The 2,248-nt window shown below is 29.9% G+C and overlaps 1 protein-coding gene across 1 annotated transcript in view; it reads right to left on the bottom strand.

Annotated features, from left to right (window-relative positions):
* The window catches only part of LOC107641159 (guanine nucleotide-binding protein subunit beta-like protein), a 34,532-nt gene that overhangs the window by 17,010 nt on the left and 15,274 nt on the right, over window positions 1-2,248 (bottom strand). The window lies entirely within an intron of this gene.

The following is a 2,248-nucleotide window of genomic DNA, read 5'->3' as shown; positions in this document are numbered from 1 at the left end:
ATGTATATTTATGTGGGTAAATAGAATAGAATGGAATAGAATAGAATACAATATTAATATTATTAAAGTTATAACTAATTATAATTTTTAGAAATTGTTTGATGTAATATTTGACTATATTTTTGTAAAGTTTACGAATATTGACATGTAACTACCTGTTGCTTTCGAATTTGTACAATTCGAATGTGGAGGAATATTTACCGTTTATTAATTTTTATCACGTTTCTCATATTAGAATAGTTCAATGTCAATCAGCAATGGTAAATGCTTTAGTCGAGAGATAGCACCCAGACACACACACATTTCACATTTCGGTTAGTGAGTGTGTTGTGACATTGAAAGATGTGACTGTTATTTTTTGTCTTCATACAAACGATCTTCCAATGACAGGAGTAATTAGTAGTCACGAAATCTTAGAGGCTGAGTGTTTGCACCAATTTGGGATTGTACCGAAAAAATCAGATTGTAGAGGAAGTTTCATAAAATTGACGTGGCTTTGGAATTTAAAATATCGTTTATAGTTGATTGACGAAAACAGCATTCAGAGGTACGTGAAGTGCCACATTATGTTGTTATTTGGTACGATCTTATTTGGAGATAAGTCTGGGACAACTGTGCATTAGAAGTTTCTGCCTTTGTTTCGCGATTTTGACAGTATCGGACAATATAGTTGGGGATCGACATGCCTAGCATACCTGTACAAAGCGCTATGTAGGATATTTTGTTTTGATTGCAAGAAAATCGATGGTCCACTAACACTTCTGCTAGCTTGGACTTAGATCTGTTTACCATTTCTTGCATCGATTCTTGAATATTCTTATATTTTTCTGTTTGCAAACAGGTAAAATTATCGACTAAGATCGTATTTTTATATTTATGATGAAATTGTATTTACGAAATAATTAAATCATGTAAGGTGACATAACTGGAAGCGTATGGACCGATGGCATATATTTTTTAGTGTTGCTCATTTTAAGAAGTCATTGGATGATTTTAAAAAAAGTTAGGTATGTTTTCATTAAATAAATATTTATTTTGAATTGAGTCTTATTATTATTTAGTTTGTAATCATCTGTTTTTTTATCTAATAAGTGAAATTAAAAGTAAAATCTACCTATAAATTATAGATCATAAATGATGGTATGATCTTTCGTTGCCATAATAACAGCTTCCTTGGAACTAAATTTCAATCCCACGGCAAATTCACCATCTGCGATAATAGGAATTTCTACTAGGACGACAACTATACGATAAATATTTAATACACAAATATTCAATAAGTGAAATTAAAAGTAAATCAATATTCACTATATCAATATTAATATAAATAAACTTTATATCAAGTAATTATCTCAATTTTAACAAAATAAAAATATAAACACATAAATAAATAAAATGATTATCTTAAATTTAATTAAATAAAGACGTAAACAAATGTAAATTAGTTATATTTTCAAATGTAACGTGACTAATTAATCAATCGACAATATAGATTATAACAAAATTCTAACCCCTCGTATAAATATAGGCAATTATGTACCTGCATTCATATATTCAGGAAATTTTGAAGCATGCATGGCCTCTAAATTCAAAATGCGCATGAAAGACGGCTCCTCAAACGGATGTTGGTTTGCTAGTGCATTTGCCACTTTTGTCACATTTGCCTTCATAGTGCTATTAACTTGATCTTCGTCTCCATCTGAACCAATGACCTCGTAATTGCTTTCAAATTCTTCCTCGCTATTACTATTGTAATCTTGTTCAATATTTCAGTAAGCTTCAGATTGTTCGAACTCAATATACAACTCAATGAACAACATCTTGAACAACATCTGAGAGCGACTTTCAATATTCACTGAAAACTTCTCTTGCATGCTCGCTTCATCAGTTACATATTTGGTTTGAAATTGAACGAATCCACCAAATACCGATAGGATACTTGTATAAAATACATGACATTCTCCTTGACATTTCAGAATCTATCTTCTCACAAAATTACACCTTTTAGTTTTTCAAATGAGATTGTGAATGGAATAACAATATTTAACGAATTTTCACAAATAAAATTTACTCATTCAAATGTTTGTAACAAAATCTTATCAAAATAATATGCCTTTAATACGACTCTATCATCCTTTTTTTTTCTCACATGAACATGAGTTTTATTGAAATTTTTTTCAAGCACAAACAAAAAGGATAGTTCTGGAGGGGTTGAAAGAAGAAAAAGAAGAAGAAAAGAGATTTGCCA

This window comes from Arachis ipaensis, chromosome B05, assembly GCF_000816755.2.
Source record: "Arachis ipaensis cultivar K30076 chromosome B05, Araip1.1, whole genome shotgun sequence".
Lineage (NCBI taxonomy): Eukaryota > Viridiplantae > Streptophyta > Magnoliopsida > Fabales > Fabaceae > Arachis > Arachis ipaensis.
This window is presented reverse-complemented; position numbering and strand designations above follow the sequence as displayed.